The 17206-nt window shown below is 35.5% G+C and overlaps 1 pseudogene; it reads right to left on the minus strand.

Annotated features, from left to right (window-relative positions):
- Positions 1-331: 331 nt before the first annotated feature.
- Positions 332-16845, minus strand: LOC131856661 (clathrin heavy chain 1-like; annotated as a pseudogene).
- Between the last annotated feature and the right edge of the window lie 361 nt (positions 16846-17206).

A 17206-nucleotide genomic window follows, 5' to 3' on the forward strand; every position in this document is an offset into this window, starting at 1 on the left:
TCCTCGTTGGATGCTTGGTGGATGGAAAGGTTTTCACTTATTGACCAATATGATAATACTAAAGATTTATTATTTTGTATCAGCCAACCAAACGACAATGAAAACAATTTGACAATCTAATCATGCGACGATTCAGATGTCAAATGCTTGGTGGATGGAAATATTTGAAGTGATTGACCAATATGATAATACTAAAGATTCATTATTTTGTATCAACCAACCAAATGAAAATAAAAATAATTTGACAATCTAATCTTTCCACTCGAAGATCACCCTCAAAAAACCATGTATGATTGAAGAATTGTGTCCCACGTTAAGTTCTTCAATCCCATCAATAGCCACCTGTAGGTGGCATACCATAAGCTGGCATGGGAGGCATTCCCATTCCACTCATACCTAGTTGAAAGCAACCTCCCATGCCCACTCCCATGCCAGGCATTGGAGGTATTGGCAAAGCAAAGGGGAAGAAGCTGAGCATACATATTCTGTAAACAAAATAGGCACATATTTATTTCTGCAGAAGATTTAAAATGTTTATTAAAGAGAAACTTAAAATATTCACAGAATCATCAGAGTATATCAAAAACTTGAGGTAGGTATGGAAACAAAAAGTCAATCATATTATTCATCTAGGAAAGTTCCAAAGCGACATCTAGTCTGATCAAGTCATAGCATATGAACAAGCATGAAGCAAAGCATTCTTTCTTGCCCTGCATTTCCAAATGCAAAAGTAAGCTCCATTTCAATGCCCCAATCCAAAAGGAAAATTCAAAATAAACTTTACCCTGTGAGAGAGAGAAACCAACTATATATTTTACCAATTGTATATCTGTTCCACAAAATACACCACCAATTCCTCTGCAAGTTCACAATCACTTGATTGAGAACTAGTTTCCATTGCATCCTTGTAAATATTATCCTTTTCAGACAACGCAATATGTTAGCACATAATTTTTCTATAATTTTCTAAAATTGCTATTTTTCTATAATTTCCTTAATTATGCTCTTAAAAATGCGCATGCTATTTTCTATAATTTCCTTAATTATGCTCTTATAATGCTATATTCTGTAAAAAAAATAGGCACATATTTATTTGAACTTTTAAAAACCTTCAGTAGAGTAGAACAAGTGCTCCTTGAGGCTCAATTAAGAAAAATGCATACCTTTTGAGCAATAAGATCTTTCTCTTCTTGGACAACCTCTAACTCGTTCCACAAAATACACTACCAATTCCTCTGCAAGTTCACGATCACCTGATTGAGAACTAGTTTCCATTGCATCCTTGTAAAGATTATCCTTTTTAGACAGTGCAATATGTTAGCACATAATTTTTCTATAATTTCCTTAAAAATGCTATTTTTCTATAATTTCCTTAATTATGCTCTTAAAAATGCACATGTTGTTTTCTATAATTTCCTTAATTATACTCTTAAAATGCTATATTCTGTAAACAAAATAGGCACATATTTATTTTTGAATTTTTAAAAACCATCAGTAGAGTAGAACACGTGCTCCTTGAGGCTCAATTAAGAAAAATGCATACCTGTTGAGCAACAAGATCTTTCTCTTCTTTCTCCTTGGATTTCTCTTCTTGGACAACCTCTAACTTGTCCTTAACAAGCTCATCAACTTTTGTCATGTATTCTCGAATGAACTTTGAAAAATAAATTCTTTGAATATTAGCTATTTAATTGTGCAGAAGATTTAAAATGTTTATTAAAGAGAAACTTAAAATATTTATAGAATCATCAGAGTATATCAAGAACCTGAAATAGGTATGGAAACACAAAGTCAATCATATTATTCATCCAGGAAAGTTCCAAAGCCACATCTGGTCTGATCAAGTCATAGCATATGAACAAGCATGAAGCAAAGCATTCTTTCTTGCCCTGCAATTCCAAATTGTAAAAGTAAGCCCCATTTCAATGCCCCAATCCAAAATGAAAACTCAAAATATACTTTACTCTATGGGAGAGAACAACCAACTATATGTTTCACCAATTGTATACCTATTCCACAAAATACACCACCAATTCCTCTGCAAGTTCACGATCACCCGATTGAGGTGAGGAGGCATTCGGATACCATATATTGATGAGAGAGCGTAGCAAGTTGGAGTTGTAATCATTAGTAGAAGTTATATCGATCAAGGAGAAAAGTTAAGGAGAATTGATGCATCAGCAAAAAATATACCGATATGACCCATCAACATAGTAAACACTAGCATCAACAGTGGAGAATTGTCTTGTCGATAGCCGATGAGGGTATCGGTAAGACTTATATCAATAAGAGTGGTGAAAAGAAGACTCCATCGATATAGCCAAAGTGATCGGTATGTATTTATTTGAGCCACCCCGATGCTTGAAGAAATCATCGGTGAAACATATACCGATGGAACATACTCTATCGAGAAGACTTTGCTTATCAGTATGTTACATTTCGGATTACCCCAATACCCGATGAAGGAGTAGACCAATTGAGCGAAGTGAAGACACTATCAGGAAGACTCATGGTGATGAAGCAAATTGCATCGGTATAGCCAAAGCAATCGGTATGTGTTACTTTGAGTCACTCTGACACCTAAAGAAATCATCGGTGAAACATATACCGATGGAACATACTCTATCGGGAAGACTTTGCTTATTGGTATGTTTCATTTCAGATTACCCTGATACCTGATGAAGGAGCGAACTGATTGAATGGAGTGAAGACACTATCGGGAAGACTCATGGTGATGAAGTTGGTTGCATCGGTATAGCCAAAGCAATTGGTATGTGTTACTTTGAGCCACCCGATGCCCAAAGAAATCATTGGTGAAACATATATCGATGGAACATACTCTATCGGGAAGAATTTTCTTATCAGTATGTTTCATTTCAGATTACCCTGATAGCCGATGAAGGAGTAGATTGATTGAGCAAAGTGAAGAAACTATTGGGAAGACTCATGGCGATGAAGCCGGTTGCATCAGTATAGCCAAAGTGATCAGTATGTGTTACTTTGAGCCACCCTAACGCTCGAAGAAATCATCAGTGAAACATATATCAATGGAACATACTCTATCGAGAAGACTTTGCTTATTGGTATGTTTCATTTTGGATTACCTCGATACTTGATGAAGGAGCGGACTGATTGAGTGGAGCAAAGACACTATTAGGAAGACTCATGGTGATGAAGTCGGTTGCATTGGGAAGATCTATGCTGATGGTGAATCCCATCGGGGAAACAATGCCTATAGTGATAACGCTTAATGAGCTCACCCGACACCCGATGAGAATATCGGTTTGAGATATATCAATGAAAAGGAAAAGGAGTCATCGGCTTAGGGTATCCCGATAATAGAAAGTAAGATGTCAAAGAAGATAAAAAGATGTTCAAAGAGTGTCAAAAGGGAAATATTCATTGGGGAGACATATGTCGATGAGCCATTGTCATATCAGAATTCAAAATCAAAGTTTTAAAAAGTATTCTATTTAATACTTGCAATAGATATGCATCTATGGTTCATAGAGGCAAATTTTATGAGAAGTTTATTATTGCAAAATAATACGAAAAAAACTAGAAATTGCCTTGTCTAAATACTGCATTGGTAAAAGAAGAATACACAGATAGAACACATTGCACCTTTGAAAAATAGAGCAGAGGATTGTAATTGCAGAAATGGAAGCTTCGAGTTCAACAGGAAAGAAGAGGGCAGCCAGGAGCCCTGAATCTAAGGCAAAGAAAGGAAAAACTGAAGAGGTCCCTCCAGTCAGGAAGTTAAACCAAGACCTAATAGACCAAATGCAGGCACCCGACCCAAAATCCAGAAGGTCAAAGTAGCACCTGCCGGGGAGAGACCAATTAGAAGACAAGTACAAAGAGGTCGGAGATGTCTGGACCAAGATAAGGGGACATGAACTATGTATGTTCCACTATTTGAGAAGGAGCAACGAGATGTTGCTCTGCAATCCTTGGATGATAAATTTAGGTAAGCTAACAGTCCTCAATGTTTTTGTAAACATAAGATGCTAGAGGTTTTGGTGAGGAATTATAATTCGGTGAAGAGGTGCATTCAGCTCCCAAATGGGGAAGTATTTATTAAATTTTATGCGGGTACCATAAATGAGGTTTTCAATTTAGACCCCTGTCATGATAAGCCCTTGTCCTTTGGGGAGTTGGAGGGAGAATACCTCAGAATGGACACTACATATATCGATTGTAAATTTTCCATTCACAAGAGGCAGGCAAGAAAATTAACAGAGGAAGACGGGCCACCATTCAACATTTATTTGTTCAGACACTACTTGCATTACACATATATGTCATGTGGGCAAGTAGGAGGGGTGGAGGTTCCTGATCTTGCAAGCACTGGGCCATTGGTGTTAGCCTCTAATATACAAATGTATGAACCTAAGCCTTTTGACTATGCAACATATCTGGTGGAGAGGTTGCACGAAGGTTTTTTAAACCTTAGGGATGATACTCATCCCAATTTCAAATTTTATTCAATATTGATGCATCTAGTGTTATTTTATGGATATGTAAAGGGTTTTTGGCTTGAGAGCCTAAAATTAAATACCAAGAACAGGGACGGTGATGAGCAACCTGTCCAATTATGGACATCTCTTTAGGATTCTCGATATATGAGATCCAACTATATTAAGTTTGAAGAACTTATCATGATGCCATTGTACCAAATGTATGGGATTTCATGTGAAGGGTCTATCTCTGACGAGATCAAGAGGTTCCTAAGACCCAGGGATTATGATGAAAGACACATTGTTGATCATAACTGGGGAGACTGGTTTGTGAATAAGGATTTTACATGTTTTAGAGTATATGGATTTGAGGGTAGCCCCTACATGTTGCCAAAACTAGTACCAGACATAATAGATTATCTAGAGATTGTGAGGCAATTGAGTGTGTCCAATGCTAAATATTTTGCAGATATGCGTAAGCAAGCCTTCCTGCCTAGGACACTGAGTTTTGGTGATTTCACCATAGTGTCAACCAAAGCTTATGAAATAATTTATAAGAAGTTGATAGAAGAATACAATTTGTATGAGCATTATGCTAGGAAAAACTATGATCCTGAAGGATACATTCAGTCTTGCAAGAAGAGCTATAACTTGGGAGGTTATCTGCATGTCAGTATTGAGGCTGAATATATCTTCACGAACATGGAGGATGAAAAGGCCAAAGAGGTAATTGATCAACTGAATAATGAACTGGCAGAATAGAGATGGAGAATCAAGGAAATTGAAATCAAGGAGGAGGAAGAAAGTGAATCTGATGAGAATGCAGTTGTCTCTAGATGGCAAGTACCATAGAAGGAAGAAGAGCCAGACATGCAGGGCCAATTAGAGACAACATTAGAAGTTCATGCTGACTCTCGGTTAGAGTAGTTTTCTGCTTTTGTTGTTGATGATGTTTTTATTCATTCCAAAGAATTTAAAACATTCTTGTACAATTTTAAAGGGAAGAAATTGAGGGACTCTATTCCCAACATAACACCTGATAATGAGGCTGAGTTGTTAAAAAAATTAAAAGAGGAAATTGATACAGAGATAACCATAATGACCCCTCAAAAGGGGAGGCAACTACTTACAAAGTCTAGGGTGATTTTGTTTCTCGGATGGGACCTCAATGCTTCTTTTATCTTTGACAGTTTATTGCATTTAGAAAACAAGGAATTCAAATTGGATATACAAGGTGTAAATAATGTATTTATTGGTTCAAGATTTGATGAGGATGAGAAATCTTTGAGGTTATGGGCTCTGTACCCTCCCCACAAGAGACTAAAGATCATTGATTTTAACAAGGTCTTTGGCCATATGATGAAACTAAAAGTTGGTAAAATTGATCCAATTGTTTTTGCTGATATCAAAGTGAATATTTTAAAATTCAATAAAGTACAGATGGTCAGAGTAGTGAGGGAGAGGAACTAGTACAAGGTGTTCTATGAAGACACGCAAAGGAGAAGTGGGCAATATGTGCCAATGGTTCTTACTCCGGATAGCTCTCAATGGAAGAAAAAATGTGGGGAGTTGCAACAAGAAAATAGAAGGATATTCAAATAGATGCAAAGTGTGAGGGCAGATACTACTGGTGTATTGCTAACTAAAAGATTTGAGGTTTTACAAGGCTTTCTGAAAGAATTCTGGACTGTGTTTCAAAAGAACACGGACAATGCAGTTTCACATAACAGAATTTCAAATAGATTGGGAGCAAGGTTGAACGATAAAACAATGGCCAAAGTAGAAACATAAGAAATTGAAAAAATAAAGAGGTTGCTAGCTAAACACAATAAATTTGATGAAAAATTACAATTTGAATATGATGAATGCAAAGACACTGTTCAACATGGTTTCCCATAGTTAACTGATTAGAAGGGTGAGATAAAGGATAAAGACGTATGGATCTCAGAATGCCAGTCTTCTCAATGTCGCTCTTGATATTGCCAACATTGATGGAATTGAATTGGTAGAGATTGTGAAATAGATGGAAAACTTGTTCAGGCTAGAAGTAATTGTCAGGGATATCATCCACGATGTAGACACATATAAGTCAGAGAAGTACTTGGAGCATATCCAGAACTATGGCAAGATGCTGGGAGACTAGACCTGATGTCTAAGTTGGAGCCCAAAGTCATGTTTTTCTATGTTTTTATAATATGTTTATATTGTAAAGACAATTTTTAGGAAGTTAGTTTTTAGTTAGTTTTTGTTAGTTTTAGTTTTAATGAAAGGGTATATGCCCTTTCACTTTCAAACTGAATCATCATCTATAAATGGAGGATCTTTTAGAACAAGTGGGGGAGAAACCTCAAGTTTTATGATCTTATCAAGATAATTTTATATAACACTTATGCAGTTTATTTTTTGGAAATATAAAAGTTGATGGATGATACATATTGAAATCAATTGGTTTGATTATCTATTTTCAAAATAAATTTCAAGTGTTCTTCATTCTGAATGGTATATGCTTTTCAATTGATTGATTAGTTCCATGTGATAAATCTATTTTATTAGATTGTGTCAATGTGCTATCTTATGCTATTGTGATTGAGACTAATTTCTAGTTTGAGCATCAGTTTGAAAGGTTGGTTGGCAAGTTTCAAATTGTCTTATTGGTCTTTCAAAGCAGAGTTAAAATTTAATAAGACTAACTACATTTTATATTTTAGTTACATTCCATATAGATACTTTTGATGTGATGGTATTGTTTTGAAAACAAGTTATTAAAACTATCTCCATGGTTATACGTAGGGTCTTTCAATTTGAAATAGTATGAAATCAGTAAGGGATGAAGGCACCGATGTGTTGTTGATTTGATATAATTAGATCAGGTATTTTCAGAAGCAATCTTCATCAAGGAATCATACTTTTAATTTATACAGGCACAACTTCATAAACATTTTATAAGTAAGCATTTCATAATATTCAGCAAGCAATAAATATAACCAGATAGAATTCAAGAATCATTTGCCTCCTCAAAAATTCTCTATAGAAAAACCTTTAATCAGAATTCAAGAAGTTCATGTTTCTCAACCTAATTGAAATTGAAGATCATAAGAAAACTATTCAAATGCTAAATTACATCCCACTTTAACTTAAATGAAAGAACCAATACAAAAGTTCCTCTCACCCTCTGAGTAAGTCCTATCTGATCAAAGTTAGCGTGCATATCTATAGATTCTCGAAGCCTATCATAATCTTCCTCTTCTACATAAATTTCATTCAAAGCCTCATTAACAACAACTACATTGTTGCTCTGTACTGCAACCATGTACGACTTCACAAGATGGAGATGTCTAGTGTGGATAACAAATACAACAGAACAAAAGATAGTCATGACATTTTTCCAAACCAAATAGCTGCTAAAGAGAACATCTAGAATAACTTAATACCCAAGTGAAAGACATCTCGGTAATCCTAAAAACAGTAACAAAAAAAAGAGTTTAGAGCCATACCTTACACATGATGTCAACCACTAGTGTATGGTCTACCCTAAGGGCAAGGACATTCAAAAGGTCATTAACAAGATTTTGGCATTCTTGCAAATAAAAGTGTACATCTTTGTAGTACAATTCAACCTTGGCCACTTTAACTACAACATCTTTGTATTGCATATTATCCCATGCCTCTGGAGAATGGTTCATGATAGTAGTGGCAACATTATCATTTTCATCATCTTGAATATATAAATATGTAAGTTCCTTCCAGTGCTGCCACTCATCACAAACACAGATATGAGTTCATGAAAGCGACCCCTATTTTGATAGTAATCACTGACCTCTTCCAAGTCATCCACCTGGAACAAAACATAAATGTCAGAATTAAAAAAAATAAAAAATTTCTCACCTTCACAGTTACACATAACACTACAGATGAACCTTCCTAGATTATAATGAAAAAAAAAACTTAAAAAATGAACCACTTACTTGTGGTGTTGTTTGTGTTGGATTTGTTGGACCCTGCAATTAAGATTCAATATACATTATTCAATAAGATTAGCTGTGCAACATAATGAAATATTGAAAAGTGTGTTATCTTATTGAGCTTCACTTGGTTTTGAGAATAGTTTAATACTCTCTACTTAACAGGGCCAACCATGTGAAGGTGGACGCTCATTTGGCCCCTCCCCCCCCTAACATCACTCTAAATTCCCTATTAACATCTAACATTAATTCATTGTTTCATCCATTAATAAAATATAACATTCATGTTCAATAAAAAATAACACTCATTAGCAATCATTAACATGCAACATTCATCAATATTAATTAACACATATCATTCATGAACATTTGATTAGCACATAATTACATTCATTAAAACATAAAAATCAGTCATTATCAAATAATGTAGATTATAATCATTTTTTTTTTGAAGCTATGAAAAGTCTAAGTGGACCATTGTTTTCTTCATCACTCCCCCCCTCTTCAATTTTTCCGCCCTCTGCTTGTGATCTCGATGTATGCCTATTCCTCTTCTAAGGACGAGGACACCAATGCAAAGGGGGGTCCTCTACAATAACAAATAAATGGGTTAAATTCAAATTATTTTTTATTTTTGTTACAAGTATTTCATTAATTTAAAGAATATAACCGTGATGCTCTTTACCTGATGGGGCCACATCATCTTCAAAATCATTTTGTCTAGCCTCAACCTCAACATGTTGAACACCCTCTAGATCCTCTGGAGTTGAAATACAAAAGGTTACATTAATCAATACACCAATTGCAATTAAATATGTTTAAATGAATAATAGTGGTCCTCTTTACCTGACTGGAGAACATCATGTTCTTGATGTTGTCTACTCGGATCATGCTCCACTTGGTCACCACAGACTACATGCTCTAAAATATTAACAAAAAATGTTACATTAATTTCTACACCAATTACAATTTAAGATGTTTATTTGTATTAATAATTACATAAAAAAAATTGAATAGCAAATGAATACCTCCACTACTGGGATGCACATCTGAACCTTCATGTGGAGGTTGTGTTCCACGATTATCAGGCTACAGTCCAATGTCATGCGTATTGTTATAATTGCTTGCTTAATTAAAACAAATAAATTCACTTTATGTTGGAACTTAACATCAAATAGATTATTGGTAAGGTATTCAATTTGAAATTATTTTCATATAGCTTATTTACCTGTGTGACGGATGCAACAAAATCTCATGTTTGCCGACTCAATTCTCGTAGCCGTTCAACCACGACTGTATAGCCTTGTTGGTAGGCAATTATTTTGTCATCTTCTGTGGGCGCTCTATTGAATTCACAGCCTTGCATTTTTACTTAGTATCATGAATTTTGCTTGTATTGTTTGCTAAAAAAAAAATTGTTTGCAATTTATAAATATTTTGATGCAATATTTCATTTACTAATTCTTACAATTCATGCGGCAAGTTTCATATGAGCCGAGTTTGTGTTGCCCGTGCTTTTCTTGTCTTGCCGTGGTTTCCTATGACATGTCACTCAGTCTATGAAGAGTTTGAAATATGTTAGATTATATAAATATAAAGAGTAATTAGTACATAATTACATTCTTAATAGTATTACGTACCTTCTTCTATTTTCCTTTCAACTCTCTCCTTTGCATCCAAAATCAAGTCCTTCCACCCCCTCTTTGGAATCATGGGGGGGCGCTCATACTTTACGTTCTTCTCTAAATGTGTCCTGTACTGGTCCCTCACATACTTTAGATATGTGCCAACTTTTTCAAGGAGCTTGGTTTTGTCGAATGTGTCATTTCCGAACAAATCAACCATACGGTTTGTGAGTTCATCTTTTAACCTGTTTTCTTGATCATTCCACCTTTTAAGAAAACAACAAACCTATTAGATTCAGAAATGAACTGAAGCTACCTTTAATATAGTTCAAGAAATGGATCAAAGGAAAACTATTCTAAAAATGATGTGTAATAAAAATAGTGGATTAGGGTTAGTTCACATATGATGTTCCACCTTTTACGTATGATGGGCCCAAACATCTGCAATGCAATGCCATTAAGATTTTGATAAAAAATATCATTTCCTACAAAAAAATCATGGGATAATTAGTCCAAAATGAGTGATCAGTAAGTAAATTACAATTACACTATATATAATAATAATTTTAAGGTACCTGGAACCTTCTGTATCTTCAAGGGAATCAAGTCTTTGTCGCTCACCACCAATGTGGTTTGCAACGTTCCCGTACTAGCAATACGGGAAGATCTAGGAAATGGTGGTATGGTATCACTAGTATTCACCTCTGGCACATCCTCATGTGCATCTCCTACTATAGAAAATGAATCCACTATGAAATGCCCCCAAGAAAGAACACTTCAAGGGAAATAAACACATAACAAAAGATAGAGCAAAAGAGAGATCTACCAACAATGGGGCGGGTCAACATGATGAGCAATAAAGGACATCTACATGCTGCCTATTGCTGACATTGCAGTCGGCAATAACCTCGAGTGAGGTGGCCTTTCCACAGGAACATTAGCAACACTTGAAGAATAATACATTAAATATATGAAAACTGTAAGAATTGTAAACAAGGATGAACCTTTATTAAGAGTTGTAAAGAAATATGAACCTTTATTAAGTGTTCGATCCTAATCTTAATGATACAACAATATGAAGGAGAATAAGGAAGGTAGGTTTTGATGTAGGACAAAGGTATGTAAATTTGTGACAAGAGGGCAGTGTAAGTGATAAACTAGTATAGTCCTTACAAAAGATAGTCTATGGAATCTATTTATTTAGATTGCTTCAATGTGCTATCTCATGTTGTCAAACTTCATGCTGTCTTATTGGTCTTTGTAATGTCCCTACTTTGAAATATAATTTAATAATAGTTATTTAAAATACAAGTGATCAGATCAGATCAAATGAGAACTTCTAATTGTGCAACTAAATACTTTATTAACAGTTTAATAAACTATTATTACAATCATATATACACACAAAACTTATTATTATTATTCACTCTAAAGAGAGAACAATAGTATAGACAGGGAAAGGCCTTTGTAAATAACAATAGCATTAAAAAAGCAAGTTCACAAGTCCAAAGAAGGAGTAGTTTTAATGTATAGAACATGGTCATCACCTGCACTACCTGCAATACCCTGATCATGTCCACCAGGTTGAAGATCACACATGAAATTCTATAAAAACAACATGTACATATTTTAGTTAGTGACATAAAAGAGTATACAATATAAACCATTATTGAACTTTTGTTATAATTAAAGCTTTCATTACTGCTTACTTGCATGTTTTCTTCTGCTTGCATCAATTGATTCAGCCTATCTTTTATCTCATCAGTCTGAGGGGTTGTGCATACCAAAGCAACAATCTCTTTATTAATTTTTGTGATAGACATTTTTATCACTTCTATAGGGTTTGTGGAAATTGCGTAGTCCTCATCACTTAATATTGTGCTGAGGTGCTGATGTAAGGAAGATTCCTTTCCCTTTCCCCAAACATCCATCTATGACAAGAATATTATTAACACTATCAAAATTACTCCAAAACACTCAAGAAAATAACATAATATTGTAACAATTTGCTTCTATCTAATTTGTATAATTACAATGAGGTTTACCTACTTGGTAGAAGTGTCGGGACCTACATCCTTGTCTGTGCTATGTGACAGATCCAAGTCACCTTGTGACAGATAAAAAATCTAAACACGTTAGCGAAATGAAACCAATAGACTTAGCAAAAAAACTTAATAATAAGATGGTATATTGGAGTCATTAATTGGAGGTTGGTTTAAATGGTATATAGTACGTACCACCCCCATGTTAGTAACTTTGTCTGTATCTATATGATTCAAATTGTAATCAATTAGTAGCTCTTCCCCTGCACTTATTGATTTTATCACACATATGAATACATGATTTCCCTCGCACACCTCAAATATGCAATTGGGTTGCTTATTAGTTGACCCAGGTTGTGTACTATTTATAAAACCTGCAATATTCCCTATTGCTTTTGGCCTTCCATCAATGTATACAACCACTCATTTAATTTGATCATTATCTTTCTGTTGTATATAATTTGCTGACAGTGCATACCTACGCATACCTTTTTTATATCGAACAATCTACATCCAATTTTTTGTAATTGTAACAAGGTCCGACATACTCCATCAATTCAGCTACTTTGTTGTAACATACCTTTATGCCATCCATGGAAAATAGGCCCAAACCATGTAACGATGAAGGTGGTATGCGATGTATCCTCTCATTAACACAAAAATCGGTGTTTATTGGAGGAAGTTCCTCGGGTACCCATAATTTCTCTAGATGTTTGTACCTCAAGGGCACCTTGATGTCACCTTTGGTCTCATCATCATAAGAACATGACCCCATTGAGCAAGGAAAAATTTCATGCGTTTACTTAATTTTCTTCTAATCTTTTGACCTCTAGTTGAGCTCCCTATTTTAGACCTACTACATGTATCACTTTCATTGACTATTCCTACATTTCCCTCACTTGAGGAAGACACATCTGAGAAATACCTATTTGGTGGTACCTGCATTCCATCAAATGAGAGAGTTGGTTGGTAATGAGCGAGATATTTTGAAAATGAGGGTAATGTTGATGAAGAAGTCAGCCCTAAAGTTGACGTTGAGATTAAAAATTGAATAAGTCCAACTGGGGCCTCAAGTGTTGATAATTGTATTAGATTTGCTGCTAATGTCGAGGTTTAAAGAACTGAGGGACTTTGTTTTCCTTGTATTTTTTTTAAAATAAACTATTTCTATAGGGTGTATTGACTTATACCCGTCGATCCATGACATTGTGCAGGATCCTCGTCAAAGGGGTTTAGGTTCCTGCATATGTAATTTAATTATCTTATGTTAGCCAAAAATTGTATGATACGTATACAAAAAAATACATAGTACACAACATGAACAATAGCAATCATCATAATCATTGTATATTTTTTTATTCCTTACCTTTACTTTATGTAGACTGTGCAAGATCCTCAACTAAAGGGTTGACGATGTCTAAAGTCAATTACCTATTTACACCAAGGGTGGCATCATCACACAAAATATATACATGAAATTAGCACCAACAATTGAGCATCATAAGCATTGCATTTGTAATTTGATAAACAATAAATACATATGTATCATGAGCATCATAAACATCACATATGTATCATCATATATGTAATTGAGCATCATAGGCATCACATATGTATCATCATAAACATGTAATCTATCGCATATGTATCATAAATCACCATCCATCACATAGCTAATAGACAGTCCATGTTCCATAAATAAACACAAAGTTAAAAAAATGTCAAATGTATCATCATAACATGTAATCCATCACATATGTATTTTAAATCACCATCCATCACATAGCTAATAAACAGTCCAAATTCCATAAATAAACATAAAGTTCAAAAAGATGTCATACATTTCATTCATGTCATTTATCTTCTTCTTCATCCAACTCATCATCATGACCATCAAGATCATCATCGCCATCATCATCATCATCATCATCATCATCATCATCATCATCATCATCATCCTCATCATCGTCATCATCGTCATCGTCATCACCATCACCATCACCATCACCATCACCATCACCATCACCATCACCATCACCATCACCATCACCATCACCATCACCATCACCATCACCATCACCATCACCATCACCACCACCACCACCACCACCATCATCATCATCATCATCATCATCATCATCATCCTCATCCTCATCATCATCATCATCATCATCTTCTACTTCTTCGGTATCTTCTTCTTCCATCTCATTATACTTTATCGACCTTCCTCTTGGATCATGTCTAACAACAAATGACCAACCCAGTTTATGTGGAACCTCTGAGTAGAATACCTGCTCACATTGGCTTGGAAGAACATAGGGTTCATCCCCAACTGACTCAAACAACCTTGTATTAACCATTGTAAATCCATTATTTTGTTCAATAACAGTTCTATCAGGATCATTTTTATTCAGTCGTAGCCTATACCATTTGATGATGAACAAAACTAATTTGAAGGAATTAAAGTCACACTCAAGTATATCATCCAAAATTCCATAGTATCAATTTTGAGACTCTTAAGGATGTATGTCATTTCTAGATGAAATATTGGTCACCTCAAAGACTTTAGTTATCCTATAATCACAAGTTTTCTTTGTGTCATCCAACTTTTTGATGTAAAATTTATGACCATTGCAGCACATAGCCTTGTGGTGTTTGACCTGCAATATGTCTAACATGTTAAAATTATTGCATCGTGAGTTGATAAACATATGGGTGCTTAATAAAATTATACGTACCTGTTTATCTCTTAAACCATATGCTAAATCAATTTCCCTTTGCTTAACTTTGGACTCTCCATTATGATGAGCTTCTTTAACCAATGAAGCCACACCTCCCATGTTAATGTGCGACCAGAATGTTGACATCGTTCAATCCACACCGTCATCCAATCAAGATTATTTGCAATATACAAATGTAGCGCATCCCACTCCCGACCAATTGTACAAATAATTAATAGACGACTTAGATCCGATTTATTTAGAAGATTAAGAATTAATTAACTACGATAACATCTTATAATTGCCTCTCACTTTCCTCAATCTACCTTTCCCCATCAAGTACTCCCCTTTGAATTTGTTAATGGGGTTGGGATCCCAAATGCGATCTACATGGATGTCTGCTGCAAACTTAGGAAGATATTCAACAATGTACACCATAGTCTGGTATACCATATATCCCTCCACCATAGAACCCTCAGGATGTGCTCTTTGTTGAACCAAAGCCTTCAAAAATTTCAAGTGCCTCTCAACCATCCACATTGACCTAGTGTGTATAGGTCCACACAATTCAATCTCCTCAACTTGGTGTATGAGGTAGTGTTCTTGTGCATTGAAAAAAAGTTGAAGGTAGACACTTTTGCATTTCACACATTAAATGAGGAATTTTTCTCTTCCAATAGTTTATATCTTCTTTATGGATTTCTTTAGATGACAACCACCTAGAAGAGATTCAAGATGTAAAAATATATAAATGAGACTTTACAAAATAATATATAATATATTACATAACAAGTAAAACAAATCACAAATATATTATCTATACAACAAATTGAACAAAGATCACTACTTACCTCATGTATTTTCTGAGATCATATATGACTTTCTTGACATTATTGTCAAAGTTGTCTGGGAGAGATAGAGGTAGAACGTATTGCAACAATTGTCAAATGATATTTTCATTGTTTTCTAACATAATACAATGAAAATTACATGCGTAGTATACAAATATTTAGTAAATACACAAGAACATGAATTACCTTTTTTGGTGTAAATAATTATTCATCATGGATATTATTACACCTTACTTAAGTTAACTTAGGATAATGCATCTTATCGTAGTTTGGATATGAGACACTTAGGGAAGTGTGCACATAGGGATATAGCTTGTAGGAAAAAATCCACCTTTTGTGGTCTTATCTTGTTGTTACACTCCACATTCAGTGGGTCATCCACCTCTTGTGGAATATTATATTATTTCTCCTACCTACCCTTGTTTCTCATTGAGCCACATGTCATGATTGTGTGCTCACATATCCATATGGCCTTGCCTATATAAGTAGGCCCATATTCATTATATTGTTTAATCCAGTTGATCATTTGCATATTGATGAGAATACAGTTTGTTCTTATCATGCTTTTGTCTCTCTTTTGTGCTTTTCATTGTGCCCTTGATCTTGGCAAAATCTCACATAATATCAGAGCCATTGGGGCTTCATTGATTGGTTTTGGGAGACATCTTGGAAGGCTTCTATTTTTGGATCTGAGGTACTACACATTTTGGACGCATCCTAGATCGTTTTCGACCTCACCATTACGTTCGGGAGGCCATTTCCATAAAAAATGAGTATAAACTCAACCTATTTTGCAAAAGTCAAATTTTGGGTGTGGAGAAAATTTTTGCCCAATTTGGGCGGTACAATACGAAATTTTCGGATTTAAAAAAAAAAATTCTTTTTTTTTTAAAAAAAGGGGGAAGTTTTTTAAAACAAATAAAATTAAAAAAAGGGCAATTTTTTTGGGATTCATAGACCCCCCCCCCCGTGAACCCCGTCGTACTGCAGGTTGCAGGTTGCTATCACGTCGCTACTGTGCAGACCCCAGCCACCGCACAACTCCCCATGCCCTCCACCTTCTAGCCACCAGCGGCCCCTTGCGATCTCCTCTGCTCCCCGTCGCTGCTCCCTGGTCTTCGCTACCGCCTCCGCCTTTCTGGCCACCGGCGACCCCACTCCGGTAGCCCCGACAATGGTAGCCATCGGTTCCGGCTCCGACAACCCCAACCATAGGCAACCAGCCAACCAGGCACAGTCAGCCTAAATTGGTGAATCCATGCCCGCCACATTGCAGGAGGCCACCGGCCTGTGGAAACCCTCTAACACGTCAGTAGCGCCTTGTCAGTCGCCACATCATCTTTTCCGTATGGTTAGCCATGGGGTGCGATGACCATTTTGACGGTCATACGACCATCAAATTTAACACAGTGTTTTGCTGACGTCAGCCCGCGTCAGCGTCTTTTTGAAAATTTTAGACCCCTCTCCATTGAGCAGTTTGGTTTTTCGGGCCAACTTTGGAGGCTCATAACTTGCTCAATTTTGCTCCTTTTTGGGTGCAATGTTT

Source organism: Cryptomeria japonica, chromosome 7 (genome assembly GCF_030272615.1).
Source record: "Cryptomeria japonica chromosome 7, Sugi_1.0, whole genome shotgun sequence".
Classification (NCBI taxonomy): domain Eukaryota; kingdom Viridiplantae; phylum Streptophyta; class Pinopsida; order Cupressales; family Cupressaceae; genus Cryptomeria; species Cryptomeria japonica.